General features: G+C 46.6%; 1 protein-coding gene across 1 annotated transcript in view; it reads right to left on the bottom strand.

Moving 5' to 3' along the window:
* CC2D2B (coiled-coil and C2 domain containing 2B) overlaps positions 1-18177 on the bottom strand; it is a 2924037-nt gene that overhangs the window by 2175805 nt on the left and 730055 nt on the right. The window lies entirely within an intron of this gene.

The following is an 18177-nucleotide window of genomic DNA, read 5'->3' as shown; positions in this document are numbered from 1 at the left end:
TTTTTAGAGGAAATTAGACTTCTACATCAGGCAAGTAAAACCGCAAGGAATTGTGTAAAACGAGGAGGACCAGAAGAGGACAGAGAAGAAAGAGAGAACTGAAGAAATCAATCAGCAGGGCATGAGATGCGCTCTGGGAGAGGAAGAAAAATTTGAAATTGAGCGAGGAAATGTAAATTGTCAACCTGTAACGCTCACCTGATTCCCACGGAGGCGCTGGTCTAGGCAGGAAGGAGTCTGTGACTCGAAAAGTGATGTGCAGGACTCGATTGGCTTCTGGGGCTGAGCCTCTTCGCACTGTGTGTCGAACTCGAAGGGTGAGATTTCTGCAGATGAAAGAATATATGGGGTTAAAGATCTGGGCAATTGAGTGCCCTTCTCTCTCTCTCTCTCTCTCTCTCTCTCTCTCGTCTAGCTTCTCCGTAGAGCCCCCAGGTAAACGTGCTCACCTTAGGTAGGTGAATGCTGGGCTCTCCATCTGCATCTGGTGCAGGGTGCCGTTGCCAGTTCCTTCACTGGGTGAAACGTAGGCCTCTTAACATCAGAGGATCGCAACCGCCGTTAACAGCACGAGCGGTGAGTTTCCGGACACCTTTTAGTCCATTTAGTCTTTAGGTGCGTGGACACGTAAGTATTGAACAGGACTCGGAATAATGCTTTGTTCTATTTGTTTTGCAGGGCTCTAGCGTTAGAAGATGGTATGAAGAGAGCCAAAGCTGGAGCCAGAGCCTTGGAAAGGAGCGCTTGGAAATGCGTGAGTATATGCAAGCGCTTTAACAGTCTCTTTCCTTCACAGCTGTGAGTTCGTGCTGAAGAGGTGATGAAAACGCCGGAGTAATTACAGGCACTCTATTGTGGAGAGCGCGATGGGCGTAAGTAAATACCTGTCTAATGTCTCTTCTTTTGTCTTTCAGATGCTGGGTTGCAGTGTTGAAAACATCCGGAATTCGCGGATTGCCAGTGAGTAATAACTATGCTTTTGTCTCCACAGGCGGAGGTGCAGCGTGAAGAAATGGTCGCTGCCGATGGACCAGGTAAGGAATGCGTTGCATGTGAAGTCGTCGTGCTAACCTGTTGTTTCTTGTCTTTTACAGGCGCTGCTGAAGACTGGATACTGGAATGGTAAGTATTGTTCTTGCAGGTACAGGAACGGAAGAAGAAAAGCTGGAACAGACTCGGTGAGCGTTCTGCTGCAGATGCAGAATAACGCGAAGCACGCTTCATCAATCGGGTGTGGTTTAAATAGCCTAGGAGTGATGAGGCGCCTTCCTCCACGGCCCCGCCTAGGTAAGAAAAGAGTTCCTGTTCCAGAAGAGTTCCAGTGTTGTATCCAGGGCGTGGAGCTTGCCCCACCCAGGTAAGAAAATAGTTCCGGCTTACAGAGGATTCCTATGTAGCTGGTAAGTAAGCAGCATGGTCTGCTGCAGGTAAGTCCACCCAAGCATCTTCACATATAGTATGAACCCGGCGCTTCCAGTGCCGGGACCGATAGCTTTGATGAGCCTGGTGCCACTGGTGCCAGGACAAGGTCCAAAAGGTCCCAGTAGGGACCGGCTGGTGCCTAGGCTTAGGATTAGGGGCCTGCTTCCAAGGACGTTGGGCTGGTCCTGGCTCCTTGGAAGCAGTGATCATGACAGCACCCCCCCCAAGGCCCCTTCTAAGCGTGTCTTCTCCGGGGGTTTTGGCTTGTCGGGGTGATTCAGATGGAATTTCTTGACCAGACGAGGTGCGTGGACATATTCTGAGGGTTCCCAAGATCTTTCCTGGGGGCCGTATCCTTTCCAATCAATCAGGTAATATAATTTAGATTTGGCGATTTTGGAGTCTAGGATGTTCTTTACTTCGAATTCAAGTTCTCCTTCTACCAAAACAGGTTCTGGGAGTTTAGTCAATCGGGTTTCTGGTTGTACTGGTTTTAATAAGGAGACATGAAAGACTGGATGTATTTTCATATGCGCAGGTAATTCCAATTTGACAGCCACCGGATTAACTATGGCAGAGATGAGATAGGGTCCAAGGTATCTTGGGATGAAGGTGCGGGGTCCTTTTAGAGGCAGGTGCTTAGTGGATAACCAGACCTGGTCTCCTACTGCGTAGTGAGGGGCTTCTTTACGGTGTCGATCTGCTCCTTTTTTTAATTGAGCTTTAGCTCTTTGCAGATGGGCAGTGGCTTCCTTAAAAGCACGAGTTATCTCCGAGTGCAAGTAATCCACAGCAGGTGTTTCGAATTCTTGGGGAGGATCCAGGTTAGAGGTTCTAGGATGGTGTCCGTATAATAGGAAGAAGGGAGTCTTCCCGGTTCCAGAATGAGTCGAATTGTTGTAAGCGTATTCAGCGATCCAAAGAATATCCTTCCAAGGGTTTTCAGTTTGCTGGAGCATGCAACGTAGATATTGCTCTAAAGTCTGATTTGTCCTCTCGGTTTGTCCGTCAGTTTGGGGATGGTGACTGGTTGAAAGTCTTACATCAATTTGGGCTAGACGACAGCAACTTCGCCAAAAGTGGGAGATGAATTGACTTCCCCTATCGGAGACCAAAACCGAGGGAAAACCGTGTAACCGAACGATGTTTTCTAAGAATTCTCGGGCCAATACTGAAGCTGAAGGTAGGCCCTTCAGGGGAATGAAGTGAGCCATCTTGGAGAATAGATCCACGACTACTAAAATGGTATTATACCCTGAGCATGGAGGTAAGTCCGTGATGAAATCCATGGACAGGGTATGCCATGGACAGGGAGGGATGTCTAATGGGTGTAATAGGCCGGCTGGTTTCTCCTTCTGACTTTTATTCTGGGCACACACACCGCAGGAGATTACAAAGTCTCTAATATCCTTCTTCCATGATGGCCACCAGAAATGTCTTTTGATCTTTTCCATGGTTTTGGTAATGCCAGGGTGACCCTCCATTAGAGAATCGTGATAACAGGAGATTACTTGTTTTTGTATTTTCTCGCAGGGCAAGTACAATCGTCCTCGGAAATATGGTAGGTCTTGATCCACTGAGAATTCTTTTCCCTTTAATTGCCAGTCCTGCAAATCAGCCGGATTTAGGAGTGATTTGACTGTAGTCTTGATGTCTTCAAAGGTTTGAGCGCTGACCAAACCCAAAATCCTTTGTTCTGGGATTATGGGTATTGGTTCTGGATTGGTCAAATGTTCATCTACTCCCATTCGGGAGAGAGCATCTGCTTTTCCGTTTTTACTGCCTGGTCGATAAGTAATTATAAAGTCAAACTCAGCCAGAAACAGAGCCCAGCGAAGCTGTCTGGAAGACTGAGCTTTGGCTGTCTTCAGATATTGTAAATTGCGGTGATCAGTCATTACGGTGACTGTGTGTCTGGCTCCCAAAAGATAATGCCGCCAGGCTTTAAAGGCCGATCTGATGGCTAAAAGTTCCTTGTCTGTAATTGAATAGTTGATCTCGGGAGCCGAGAATTTGCGGGACCAAAAGGCTACAGGATGTAATTGGTGTGTGACCGGATCTCTTTGTGATAAAACTGCCCCCATAGCAAGACTAGAAGCATCCGTTTCCACGATGTAGGGGAGTTCTGGACGAGGATTTTTTAGAACAGGTGCAGAAATGAATTTAGCTTTTAAGTCCTGAAAAGCTTGTTCTGCTTCAGTAGACCACTCAAAACGTGTGTTCTTCTTTAACAGAGCGGTGATGGGCTGGACTATCCGAGAGAATTCAGGAATGAATCTGCGGTAAAAGTTAGCGAAGCCTAACATGCTTTGAACTCCTTTTACAGAGGTTGGTGATGGCCACTTAATGATTGCATCGACTTTCTTTGAATCCATATGGACTCCGTCAGGTGACAATATGAATCCCAGGAACTCAACTTCAGTTACATTGAAAACGCATTTTTCAAGCTTAGCAAAAAGGTTATGTTGACGCAATCTCTCGAGAACCTCTTTGACGTGTCTCTGGTGTTCCTCTTCAGATGATGAATAGACGAGGATGTCATCAATGTAGACAACAACACACACATCTATGAGTTCTCTAAGGACATCGTTCATAAAATACTGAAAAGCGGCAGGAGCGTTACAAAGTCCAAAGGGCATCACTTGATATTCGAACAGCCCATACTTGGTGCGGAATGCCGTCTTCCATTCATCGCCCTCTTTTATTCGTACCAAGTGGTAGGCTCCTCTGAGATCCAACTTTGTATAAATACATGCGTCTTTGACTTGGTCCAGGAGTTCAGGGATCAAAGGTAACAGGTATCTGTTTTTAACGGTGATTTGATTCAGGGTGCGGTAATCTATGCAAGTCCTATGGTCTCCTTCCTTTTTTGGAACGAAGAACAAAGCCGAGGAAGCTGGAGATTTTGAAGGACGGATAAACCCGTTAGCTAGGTATTGGTCCAGATATTGTCTGAGGTGAAGGTTCTCTGGCTCGGTGAGGGCATAAATCCGACTACAAGCAGGAGTTGTTCCGGGTATCAGGTCTATTTGACAGTCGTAGGACCTATGAGGAGGCAGGGTGTTAGCTTGGTCCTTCCGAAAGACGTCTTGGAATTCCTGGTATTCGGAAGGTAATTTGGGAACCTCGGAAGAGATCGCTGCCAGTGAAACATCAGGCCGAGGATAACAAGTGGTAAAACATTCTGGAAACTGAACCGTCTTTGCTCGCCAATCGATCTGAGGATTGTGCTTCTCTAACCAAGGAATTCCCAGAATGATCTGGAACTGAGTGGCCTTGATTACATTGAACACGATTTTCTCCCGGTGTACATCTTGGCTCACTAACGTCACTTCTTGGGTGGCATGCGTTACTGGTCCGGCCGGAGGCTATCTCCGTGCCATCCACTGTAGTAATGACGTCTTTTTCTGCCTTAGGGACAAGAGGTAGATTCATCCTTGATACCATTTCACGGTCCACATAATTACCGATTGCTCCGCTATCGATGTAAGCTTCAATTGCATGCAAACGATCCGGACGTTCTGGGCTAATGAGGACCATAGGCACCACGAAATGCGAGGTCACGGGACAGATTTTAACGCTCGGCAAGAGGACCTCTACACTTGTCGGGCTAGGTCGTTTCCCTGCTCAGAATTTTGGGTACAGGTATCTGCGGCTCCTACAGCCTTCTTAGCTGGCTTCACTGGGCAGTCTCGAAGAAAGTGCCCCGAGTTCCCGCAATAGAGGCATAATTGCAGCTGTCTTCTTCTTTCCCGCTCCTTTTGAGTTAAAGGTCCTTTCATGCCCCCTAATTGCATGGGTTCCATGGTGTCGGCTCCCCTAGTAGAGGTCTGTGGTTTAGAAAATACTCGGGTATCAAATTTGGAACGATCAGCCTTCCTGTTCTGTAATCGGTGGTCTAATTGGACAACTAAGTCAATATAGTCTGAGCATTCTTGTGGAGGATTCACAATTTGAGCTAACACATCCTTGAGCTCTCCACGCAGGCCTCTGTAGAAAAGCGTTATTCTTTTATCCTCCGGCCATTGAGTTTCCACTATAAGTCTATTGAATGAGGCAATATAAGTCAAGAGGTCTTGATTACCCTGTCGTAACGACAGGAGTTCATTGTCCAAGGCCTGCCCCTGGGCATGTCTTGCGAACAAGTTCTCCATGCTGGACTGGAAGGCCTGAAAATCGTGAAGGACCGGATCATCCTGAGTGACCAAAGGGATTGACCAATCTGCGGCACTGCCACTGAGATAAGAAAGCACGAAAGCCACCTTGGTCTGGTCTGTTGGAAAGGCAGCTGGGCGACATAAGAAGTGTAGGCGGCACTGGTTGATAAACACTGCAAATTTCTTTGGGTTACCAGAAAAGCGTTCGGGTGGAGCCAAAGGCACATTACCGGGTAGATTGATTTGCACTGGATTTGAGGATGCAGAAGGGTAACTTACTCCTGGAGCGGGCAAAGGAGTCTGTCCTGCCTGTGTTTGTAGTAATTGCCTAGCGAGGTCTTCCGTTCGCTCCTTGGATATTATCAGCTCTCTTCTCAAAGAGTTTGTTTCCTGACGAGCTGCATGTACCTCTGCTCTTAGTTCCCCAAGCAATCGGGCCAGTTGGTCTGTGTCCGAGGTTTCCATTGCGCCTGGGTAGGAGTTTTGTGGTGGGCTTGGCGTTCTGTAACGCTCACCTGATTCCCACGGAGGCGCTGGTCTAGGCAGGAAGGAGTCTGTGACTCGAAAAGTGATGTGCAGGACTCGATTGGCTTCTGGGGCTGAGCCTCTTCGCACTGTGTGTCGAACTCGAAGGGTGAGATTTCTGCAGATGAAAGAATATATGGGGTTAAAGATCTGGGCAATTGAGTGTCCTTCTCTCTCTCTCTCTCTCTCTCTCGTCTAGCTTCTCCGTAGAGCCCCCAGGTAAACGTGCTCACCTTAGGTAGGTGAATGCTGGGCTCTCCATCTGCGTCTGGTGCAGGGTGCCGTTGCCAGTTCCTTCACTGGGTGAAACGTAGGCCTCTTAACATCAGAGGATCGCAACCGCCGTTAACAGCACGAGCGGTGAGTTTCCGGACACCTTTTAGTCCATATAGTCTTTAGGTGCGTGGACACGTAAGTATTGAACAGGACTCGGAATAATGCTTTGTTCTATTTGTTTTCCAGGGCTCTAGCGTTAGAAGATGGTATGAAGAGAGCCAAAGCTGGAGCCAGAGCCTTGGAAAGGAGCGCTTGGAAATGCGTGAGTATATGCAAGCGCTTTAACTGTCTCTTTCCTTCACAGCTGTGAGTTCGTGCTGAAGAGGTGATGAAAACGCCGGAGTAGTTACAGGCGCTCTATTGTGGAGAGTGCGATGGGCGTAAGTAAATACCTGTCTAATGTCTCTTCTTTTGTCTTTCAGATGCTGGGTTGCAGTGTTGAAAACATCCGGAATTCGCGGATTGTCGGTGAGTAATAACTATGCTTTTGTCTCCACAGGCGGAGGTGCAGCGTGAAGAAATGGTCGCTGCCGATGGACCAGGTAAGGAATGCGTTGCATGTGAAGTCGTCGTGCTAACCTGTTGTTTCTTGTCTTTTACAGGCGCTGCTGAAGACTGGATACTGGAATGGTAAGTATTGTTCTTGCAGGTACAGGATCGGAAGAAGAAAAGCTGGAACAGACTCGGTGAGCGTTCTGCTGCAGATGCAGAATAACGCGAAGCACGCTTCATCAATCGGGTGTGGTTTAAATAGCCTAGGAGTGATGAGGCGTCTTCCTTCACGGCCCGCCTAGGTAAGAAAAGAGTTCCTGTTCCAGAAGAGTTCCAGTGTTGTATCCAGGGCGTGGAGCTTGCCCCACCCAGGTAAGAAAATAGTTCCGGCTTACAGAGGATTCCTATGTAGCTGGTAAGTAAGCAGCATGGTCTGCTGCAGGTAAGTCCACCCAAGCATCTTCACATATAGTATGAGCCCGGCGCTTCCAGTGCCGGGACCGATAGCTTTGATGAGCCTGGTGCCACTGGCGCCAGGACAAGGTCCAAAAGGTCCCAGTAGGGACCGGCTGGGGCCTAGGCTTAGGATTAGGGGCCTGCTTCCAAGGACGTTGGGCTGGTCCTGGCTCCTTGGAAGCAGTGATCATGACAGCACCCCCCCTCAAGGCCCCTTCTAAGCGTGTCTTCTCCGGGGGTTTTGGCTTGTCGGGGTGATTCAGATGGAATTTCTTGACCAGACGAGGTGCGTGGACATATTCTGAGGGTTCCCAAGATCTTTCCTGGGGGCCGTATCCTTTCCAATCAATCAGGTAATATAATTTAGATTTGGCTATTTTGGAGTCTAGGATGTTCTTTACTTCGAATTCAAGTTCTCCTTCGACCAAAACAGGTTCTGGGAGTTTAGTCAAAAAGGTGCGGGGTCCTTTTAGAGGCAGCTGCTTAGTGGATAACCAGACCTGGTCTCCTACTGCGTAGTGAGGGGCTTCTTTACGGTGTCGATCTGCTCCTTTTTTGAATTGAGCTTTAGCTCTTTGCAGATGGGCAGTGGCTTCCTTAAAAGCACGAGTTATCTCCGAGTGCAAGTAATCCACAGCAGGTGTTTCGAATTCTTGGGGAGGATCCAGGTTAGAGGTTCTAGGATGGTGTCCGTATAATAGGAAAAAGGGAGTCTTCCCAGTTCCAGAATGAGTCGAATTGTTGTAAGCGTATTCAGCGATCCAAAGAATATCCTTCCAAGGGTTTTCAGTTTGCTGGAGCATGCAACGTAGATATTGCTCTAAAGTCTGATTTGTCCTCTCGGTTTGTCCGTCAGTTTGGGGATGGTGACTGGTTGAAAGTCTTACATCAATTTGGGCTAGACGACAGCAACTTCGCCAAAAGTGGGAGATGAATTGACTTCCCCTATCGGAGACCAAAACCGAGGGAAAACCGTGTAACCGAACGATGTTTTCTAAGAATTCTCGGGCCAATACTGAAGCTGAAGGTAGGCCCTTCAGGGGAATGAAGTGAGCCATCTTGGAGAATAGATCCACGACTACTAAAATGGTATTATACCCTGAGCATGGAGGTAAGTCCGTGATGAAATCCATGGACAGGGTATGCCATGGACAGGGAGGGATGTCTAATGGGTGTAATAGGCCGGCTGGTTTCTCCTTCTGACTTTTATTCTGGGCACACACACCGCAGGAGATTACAAAGTCTCTAATATCCTTCTTCCATGATGGCCACCAGAAATGTCTTTTGATCTTTTCCATGGTTTTGGTAATGCCAGGGTGACCCTCCATTAGAGAATCGTGATAACAGGAGATTACTTGTTTTTGTATTTTCTCGCAGGGCAAGTACAATCGTCCTCGGAAATATGGTAGGTCTTGATCCACTGAGAATCCTTTTCCCTTTAATTGCCAGTCCTGCAAATCGGCCGGATTTAGGAGTGATTTGACTGTAGTCTTGATGTCTTCAAAGGATTGAGCCCTGACCAAACCCAAAATCCTTTGTTCTGGGATTATGGGTATTGGTTCTGGATTGGTCAAATGTTCATCTACTCCCATTCGGGAGAGAGCATCTGCTTTTCCGTTTTTACTGCCTGGTCGATAAGTAATTATAAAGTCAAACTCAGCCAGAAACAGAGCCAAGCGAAGCTGTCTGGAAGACTGAGCTTTGGCTGTCTTCAGATATTGTAAATTGCGGTGATCAGTCATTACGGTGACTGTGTGTCTGGCTCCCAAAAGATAATGCCGCCAGGCTTTAAAGGCCGATCTGATGGCTAAAAGTTCCTTGTCTGTAATTGAATAGTTGATCTCGGGAGCCGAGAATTTGCGGGACCAAAAGGCTACAGGATGTAATTGGTGTGTGACCGGATCTCTTTGTGATAAAACTGCCCCCATAGCAAGACTAGAAGCATCAGTTTCCACGATGTAGGGGAGTTCTGGACGAGGATTTTTTAGAACAGGTGCAGAAATGAATTTAGCTTTTAAGTCCTGAAAAGCTTGTTCTGCTTCAGTAGACCACTCAAAACGTTTGTTCTTCTTTAACAGAGCGGTGATGGGCTGGACTATCCGAGAGAATTCAGGAATTAATCTGCGGTAAAAGTTAGCGAAGCCTAACATGCTTTGAACTCCTTTTACAGAGGTTGGTGATGGCCACTTAATGATTGCATCGACTTTCTTTGAATCCATATGGACCCCGTCAGGTGACAATATGAATCCCAGGAACTCAACTTCAGTTACGTTGAAAACGCATTTTTCAAGCTTAGCAAAAAGGTTATGTTGACGCAATCTCTCGAGAACCTCTTTGACGTGTCTCTGGTGTTCCTCTTCAGATGATGAATAGACGAGGATGTCATCAATGTAGACAACAACACACACATCTATGAGTTCTCTAAGGACATCGTTCATAAAATACTGAAAAGCGGCAGGAGCGTTACAAAGTCCAAAGGGCATCACTTGATATTCGAACAGCCCATACTTGGTGCGGAATGCCGTCTTCCATTCATCGCCCTCTTTTATTCGTACCAAGTGGTAGGCTCCTCTGAGATCCAACTTTGTATAAATACATGCGTCTTTGACTTGGTCCAGGAGTTCAGGGATCAAAGGTAACGGGTATCTGTTTTTAACAGTGATTTGATTCAGGGCGCGGTAATCTATGCAAGTCCTAAGGTCTCCTTCCTTTTTCGGAACGAAGAACAAAGCCGAGGAAGCTGGAGATTTTGAAGGACGGATAAACCTGTTAGCTAGGTATTGGTCCAGATATTGTCTGAGGTGAAGGTTCTCTGGCTCGGTGAGGGCATAAATCCTACTACAAGGAGGAGTTGTTCCGGGTATCAGGTCTATTTGACAGTCGTGGGACCTATGAGGAGGCAGGGTGTTAGCTTGGTCCTTCCGAAAGACGTCTTGGAATTCCTGGTATTCGGGAGGTAATTTGGGAACCTCGGAAGAGATCGCTGCCAGTGAAACATCAGGCCGAGGATAATAAGTGGTAAAACATTCTGGAAACTGAACCGTCTTTGCTCGCCAATCGATCTGAGGATTGTGCTTCTCTAACCAAGGAATTCCCAGAATGATCTGGAACTGAGGGGCCTTGATTACATCGAACACAATTTTCTCCCGGTGTACATCTTGGCTCACTAACGTCACTTCTTGGGTGGCATGCGTTACTGGTCCGGAGGCTATCTCCGTGCCATCCACTGTAGTAATGACGTCTTTTTCTGCCTTAGGGACAAGAGGTAGATTCATCCTTGATACCATTTCACGGTCCACATAATTACCGATTGCTCTGCTATCGATGTAAGCTTCAATTGCATGCAAACAATCCGGACGTTCTGGGCTAATGAGGACCATAGGCACCACGAAATGCGAGGTCACGGGACAGATTTTAACGCTCGGCAAGAGGACCTCTACACTTGTCGGGCTAGGTCGTTTCCCTGCTCAGAATTTTGGGTACAGGTATCTGCGGCTCCTACAGCCTTCTTAGCTGGCTTCACTGGGCAGTCTCGAAGAAAGTGCCCCGAGTTCCCGCAATAGAGGCATAATTGCAGCTGTCTTCTTCTTTCCCGCTCCTTTTGAGTTAAAGGTCCTTTCATGCCCCCTAATTGCATGGGTTCCACGGTGTCGGCTCCCCTAGTAGAGGTCTGTGGTTTAGAAAATACTCGGGTATCAAATTTGGAACGATCAGCCTTCCTGTTCTGTAATCGGTGGTCTAATTGGACAACTAAGTCAATATAGTCTGAGCATTCTTGTGGAGGATTCACAATTTGAGCTAACACATCCTTGAGCTCTCCACGCAGGCCTCTGTAGAAAAGCGTTATTCTTTTATCCTCCGGCCATTGAGTTTCCACTATAAGTCTATTGAATGAGGCAATATAAGTCAAGAGGTCTTGATTACCCTGTCGTAACGACAGGAGTTCATTGTCCAAGGCCTGCCCCTGGGCATGTCTTGCGAACAGTTTCTCCATGCTGGACTGGAAGGCCTGAAAATCGTGAAGGACCGGATCATCCTGAGTGACCAAAGGGATTGACCAATCTGCGGCACTGCCACTGAGATAAGAAAGCACGAAAGCCACCTTGGTCTGGCCTGTTGGAAAGGCAGCTGGGCGACATAAGAAGTGTAGGCGGCACTGGTTGATAAACACTGCAAATTTCTTTGGGTCACCAGAAAAGCGTTCGGGTGGAGCCAAAGGCACATTACCGGGTAGATTGATTTGCACTGGATTTGAGGATGCAGAAGGGTAACTTACTCCTGGAGCGGGCAAAGGAGTCTGTCCTGCCTGTGTTTGTAGTAATTGCCTAGCGAGGTCTTCCGTTCGCTCCTTGGATATTATCAGCTCTCTTCTCAAAGAGTTTGTTTCCTGACGAGCTGCATGTACTTCTGCTCTTAGTTCCCCAAGCAATCGGGCCAGTTGGTCTGTGTCCGAGGTTTCCATTGCGCCTGGGTAGGAGTTTTGTGGTGGGCTTCGCGTTCTGTAACGCTCACCTGATTCCCACGGAGGCGCTGGTCTAGGCAGGAAGGAGTCTGTGACTCGAAAAGTGATGTGCAGGACTCGATTGGCTTCTGGGGCTGAGCCTCTTCGCACTGTGTGTCGAACTCGAAGGGTGAGATTTCTGCAGATGAAAGAATATATGGGGTTAAAGATCTGGGCAATTGAGTGTCCTTCTCTCTCTCTCTCTCTCTCTCTCTCTCGCTCGTCTAGCTTCTCCGTAGAGCCCCCAGGTAAACGTGCTCACCTTAGGTAGGTGAATGCTGGGCTCTCCATCTGCGTCTGGTGCAGGGTGCCGTTGCCAGTTCCTTCACTGGGTGAAACGTAGGCCTCTTAACATCAGAGGATCGCAACCGCCGTTAACAGCACGAGCGGTGAGTTTCCGGACACCTTTTAGTCCATATAGTCTTTAGGTGCGTGGACACGTAAGTATTGAACAGGACTCGGAATAATGCTTTGTTCTATTTGTTTTCCAGGGCTCTAGCGTTAGAAGATGGTATGAAGAGAGCCAAAGCTGGAGCCAGAGCCTTGGAAAGGAGCGCTTGGAAATGCGTGAGTATATGCAAGCACTTTAACTGTCTCTTTCCTTCACAGCTGTGAGTTCGTGCTGAAGAGGTGATGAAAACGCCGGAGTAGTTACAGGCGCTCTATTGTGGAGGGCGCGATGGGCGTAAGTAAATACCTGTCTAATGTCTCTTCTTTTGTCTTTCAGATGCTGGGTTGCAGTGTTGAAAACATCCGGAATTCGCGGATTGCCGGTGAGTAATAACTATGCTTTTGTCTCCACAGGCGGAGGTGCAGCGTGAAGAAATGGTCGCTGCCGATGGACCAGGTAAGGAATGCGTTGCATGTGAAGTCGTCGTGCTAACCTGTTGTTTCTTGTCTTTTACAGGCGCTGCTGAAGACTGGATACTGGAATGGTAAGTATTGTTCTTGCAGGTACAGGATCGGAAGAAGAAAAGCTGGAACAGACTCGGTGAGCGTTCTGCTGCAGATGCAGAATAACGCGAAGCACGCTTCATCAATCGGGTGTGGTTTAAATAGCCTAGGAGTGATGAGGCGTCTTCCTCCACAGCCCCGCCTAGGTAAAAAAAGAGTTCCTGTTCCAGAAGAGTTCCAGTGTTGTATCCAGGGCGTGGAGCTTGCCCCACCCAGGTAAGAAAATAGTTCCGGCTTACAAAGGATTCCTATGTAGCTGGTAAGTAAGCAGCATGGTCTGCTGCAGGTAAGTCCACCCAAGCATCTTCACATATAGTATGAGCCCGGCGCTTCCAGTGCCGGGACCGATAGCTTTGATGAGCCTGGTGCCACTGGCGCCAGGACAAGGTCCAAAAGGTCCCAGTAGGGACCGGCTGGTGCCTAGGCTTAGGATTAGGGGCCTGCTTCCAAGGACGTTGGGCTGGTCCTGGCTCCTTGGAAGCAGTGATCATGACACAACCTTCAAATAGATTTCTAACTAGAACAGAACAGAAGGTGTTATCAAAGGGGCTCTAATTTTGCCCCACCTCAAAATGTAACCATTAACAATCACGTATAGACTTACACTGCTTTACATGCAAAATCAGACCGGTAAAATATTATGAAAATACAGACAACGCTCAAGACAAGGAAGAGGAACCCAATGAAAGGGCTTCATGTTTAACCATCAGGGAGATACCAGCACTGTGCCAATTGGAGTCGCTTGAAAATGAGGTCAATGGAAGCACAGATGTGATGGAAAGTATAAATGAATGGAATGTCAACATGACAGACAAAATAGATACCATGAAATCGGTTGACAGCAAACTTAAAAGGAAATCTAAGTTCAGTCCCATGACCCCACATAGTCCTAACATAGACCTTTTAGAAGATCTGGAGATCGAAGATTTGAAAGATTTGGCTTCCAAATCCGGCCATAAAATACAACACAATCTCACCTACAGTCAATGGAAAGCAATGGAAGATCTAAGGGGAGACCATATTATTGTTATCAAACCTTTGGATAAGGGGAGCAATGTAGTACTTTTCCATTCTGTCGACTCCATTGCAGAGGCCACAAGACAACTTAAAGATAAGATAGCAAGTGCTAAAATAAGTTAGCCAGGAACTCCAATCCAACATATAGTGTGAAATATGGGTTGAAATATGATGAGAAATTACAAAGGTGGTATGACCTGGATCAGTTAGAATGGGTTCCCAATTACACCCATCATATATGTTGTCCCTAAAATACATATGAAAATTAAAAAGCTTCTGGGGAGACCCATAGTTGCCTCAATCGACTCCCTTTTGAAAAATACCTCCAATTTCATATATACATTCCTCTTCCCTTTTGTAGAGACTCTACTGTCCTATGGCAGGGATACAAAAGACTTCTTAAACAAGATTGATAACATTCCCTGGCATGAGAACTACTTGATGATTACCTTGGACGTGGTCTTGCATTATACCAGTATCACACATGTTCAGGGATTAACTGCATTGAAGCGTTTATTTTTGTCCATGACGTCACTGTGCAATAGAGAACATTCTAAAATAATAAAAAAAGATGCTCACCTTCTGTCTTAACCACAACTCTTTAATGTTCAATGGCCAGCTTTACAACCAACTGTGTGGAACAGAAATGGGCACCTCTGTTGCCTCAACATGCACACATCTATTTATGGGTGCATGGGAAGAGGGGACAACCAAAGAATGGCTTGAGTTGTATGCACTGCTCAACATCAATGACAAAAACGGACGATTCACAGAACAACACAGTACACATGAAATCGTATATTTGGAAAACAAGGTAAACATTGTTGATGGAACCTTCACTCTTGAATTATATCGGAAAGAAACCAGTTCAAATTCAGTTCTCTGTGCTGATAGTGCGCATCCAGGCAGTTTCAAGCAAAGTATTCCGTACAGACAATTTTTAAGGATTAAACGCAACTGCATCGAAGATGTCACCTTGGTGGAAAACACTAAAATTCTGCAAGAGGGGCTACTCCAGAAATGTGACCAATAGAGCTTATTACAAATGCCACACAAAAAGCAGGGCAAGCACACTGACCAATGGAAAACACAAAAGTCAAACGGAGAAGGATGCCACCAGTAATATTACGTACATAACCACTTTCAATGAGGGTGCCCGCAATGTGAGAAAAGTGCTTCAAAAGCACTGTCATTTGTTAACAAGAGATGGAGATATATAAACACCATATTGAAGAACATGCAAGCATCACATTCAGGAAAGCCACATTGGTATGGTTTAGACTGTACCATAGCCTCTTTCAAACCTTACACCCCGTAACTGGCAGCAATTGGCTAATGCAAAAGCCAGAAGGTTTCTTCAAATGCTCTAAATGCAAGGCTTGCAAATTTGGGGTCAGTACACAAAGTTGCATGCATCCACGGACTGGCCAAGCAATAAAAAAAATGTTTGACAACCTCCACCACGATATATGTTATCTAGGTGATCACGTGTGACTGCAACCTCTGGTATATAGGTAACACAAAAATTGAGGGTCAATATTAGGAAAATGCAGTGCATATGAGCCATAAAGAAGAATGAAGCAGCGTACTCCATAGCGAAGCACTTTGAAGAGAAACATCATAATGATATGTCCTCTTTCAGATACTTTGCAATTGACACACTGATTAACAATGCAAGAGGCAGTGACCTGAAAAACGCCTCAGGCAAACGGATGCAAGATACATAATAGACTACCACACAAAGGCCCCAAATGGCCATAACAAAGATGAGGAACTGTATATCTTTGTAGGGAAATACAACTGTGAAGGATTACCATGCTATCCCGGTCTTGGCTGGAATAGAAAATGCATTATTGGTGGAAACAGGGTTATTTTAAATATTGATGTGTATTTTTTAACATGAGGTTGCACCATTACAGCTATAGTTGTGACATTGTTTGCTTCCCTAGCTCTTCAGCCTGGATGGCCTGATTACCATTGTGTTTTGAGCAGTGCAGTACATCTTTACATCTTGACACACTACTTTGGGTCCTTTCACAGCTGCACGACCTTAGAAACTGTTTGTAATGTGTATTCAGAGCTGTATGCATTTTTGCACACCCTTGCTCATTGTTGCCTACATATATGTATTTTTCACTGTGCATTATGCACTTTAATAAGGAGGTCCCATGACAGGTTACATGACATGTAATGTGTAAACAATATGCCATATATAATGCAATTGAGGGATCTTGCCTTACACAAGTGCAGGACATTAGGACATTGAGGCATTGTATAACAATCTCTCTTCCCCATATGAACTGATTGTATTCTGCATTTAGCACTTTATGCACTCTTGCACATTTATGTTCATTGCTACTTAAATATATGCAATTCGCACAATGCACTATGCACTTTATAAAGAAGATCCTAGTTTGGAAGATGTGTCATGTACTGTGGAAACAGAGATGGACTCCTACATAGGGCACGTAATGTACATGACATGTTTCGAACACATATGAGTAGCATTGCTATACAGGAATCCAGACCCAGATTAGTAAAGGTCTATGGGACATTGAGGCAATGTGTAGGGGCTGATATTTGCACATATGAACCGTTTACACTTGGCATTGAGCACTTTATGCTTTTTATATGGAGGCATTACGTAGGGAACATGCTTGACTAGATGACCGACCGTACCTTGTAAGTAGGACTCCAAGCATCAATTCACATCTTGGTACAGTACTGTTAAGGTATATGTAATTTGTAACTTGCGCTATGCACTTTAAAATGCAGGCCTACTGACATGATATATAACATGCACTAGAGAACAGAGACGGCCCTGTATAGAAGTCGTGCAGTGTTTCATTAGGCATGTATATCTATGGTATAAATATAAATGTAGCAGAAAGGAAAAAGTTATATATACATGCAGAATTGTACCCAAAGAGTGGAGGACCATGTTATTACAAAATAAATGCATGAGTAGGCATGTACCATCAGTGCATTGTGACAGAATATTCAAGCATTTGCTCGCAATGTTGCACACTGGCTGAATAAGATGTTTAACTGCATACAATTTGCACTTTGTAGTAGGGCCTGTATGGACATTTGCACATTGGTAGCCTTGGCAGCTTAAATGCATGCACATAGCACCTTTTTTTAAAAAAAATATTTTTATTTTATTTTATAAAATCAAACAAACACACTACAACTGTTTCAAAACATAGAAAGCATCATATTCCAACACATTTTCAAACTCCCCAACTCCCCCCTCCCCCCTTAAACTAGAGCCGGTTCTCACATGTCGTTTACGGGAACATCATTGGGTGGCACAATACTTAGGCAGCCATCATCCGGGTCCTCTGTTTGGTTGTCACCCTGGTGAGGGTTTGCCAACGAGGCCACCAATTGCCGCCAGGCCAGCAAGGGCCCTACTTCCTCCTCGCCCCCCCTAGTGACCGCTTCAAACCAGACTATGGATTCAGCTTCCACCCACCTCAAGAGGTCTGTCCACCATAACTCCACCCTAGGTCTGTGGGCCGCCTTCCAGCCCATGCCAATCCTACGTTTGGCCAAGACATAAGCCAGGTCCTTTATCTTGCTTATGTGTTTCAAATGCCGGGGTCTAGGGAAAAGCCCAAGCATGCATGACCAGGCCGATTCCACATCCAGCACCACCCCCCCGCCGGCCAGTTTCGTCTTGACCTCGTTCCAAAATCTATGCACCTCGGGGCAAGCCCAGAAAATGTGTAGCAATCCCGCATTCACCTCCCCACACCTGGGGCATTGCTGCATAGCTGATCCCCCAAACTTTGCAATCTTCCCGGGGGTTAAATAAGCCCTGTGGGTAACATACAGTTGAAGCTGTTGGAATCTCGCGTTCCGGGACACCTTTTTGTGGTACCTCTGAGCCCGTTCCCACTGCCCATCCGTCATGGGCCCTCCCACCTCCTCCTCCCAATCTTGTCTCAATTGGAGCAACTCCTTCCCTGCCCTTACTCGCAGGAGCTCATATATCCTCGATATTTCATGCCCGCCCTCCGATACATCATACATGGTTTCCAGGGAGGCGTCTGGGTCTTCCGCTAGCACTGTCTCAGGCCATCTTTCTCTAGTCTTTTTCACAAGCCTAGTGTAGGTTATATATTGGCCACCATGTACTCCCGTCTCTTCCTGCAACCTCTGAAAGTCCACTGCCTCCCCTTCCTGCCATATGTCCCCGAGGGTGGCTAGGCCTACCTGTTCCCAGTATCTGCAGACCGATTCAAGTAGTTGGGGGTCGCTCCCGCACAGCGCCGCCAAAGGGGCCTGCTGGGAGTACGGCTCTGAGTCCCCCCCAATCTTCCATGTCCTGTGCCAGATCTCCCAGCCCATCCTCAGTAGCCGCCCCTTGCC

This window comes from Ambystoma mexicanum, chromosome 8 (genome assembly GCF_040938575.1).
Source record: "Ambystoma mexicanum isolate Mex_15411 chromosome 8, UKY_AmexF1_1, whole genome shotgun sequence".
NCBI classification, from domain to species: domain Eukaryota; kingdom Metazoa; phylum Chordata; class Amphibia; order Caudata; family Ambystomatidae; genus Ambystoma; species Ambystoma mexicanum.
Note: the sequence above shows the minus strand (reverse complement) of the source record. Positions and strands in the feature narration are given on the sequence as shown.